This window comes from Arachis duranensis, chromosome 2 (assembly GCF_000817695.3).
Source record: "Arachis duranensis cultivar V14167 chromosome 2, aradu.V14167.gnm2.J7QH, whole genome shotgun sequence".
NCBI classification, from domain to species: domain Eukaryota; kingdom Viridiplantae; phylum Streptophyta; class Magnoliopsida; order Fabales; family Fabaceae; genus Arachis; species Arachis duranensis.
In genome coordinates this window covers 59,595,788-59,595,999 of record NC_029773.3, presented here as the reverse complement: position 1 = coordinate 59,595,999, position 212 = coordinate 59,595,788, and positions in this window count along the sequence as shown.

The window sequence follows — 212 nt, the reverse complement described above, 5'->3', positions numbered from 1 at the left end:
TCTGAGTTCCTAAAGAAGCCAATCATTCTGAATTTCAAAGGATAAAGTGAGATGCCAAAACTGTTCAGAGGCAAAAAGCTAAAAGCCCCGCTCATCTAATTAATACTGATCTTCATAGATGTTTTTGGAATTCATTGCATATTCTCTTATTTTTATCTTATTTGATCTTCAGTTGCTTGGGGACAAGCAACAATTTAAGTTTGGTGTTGTGA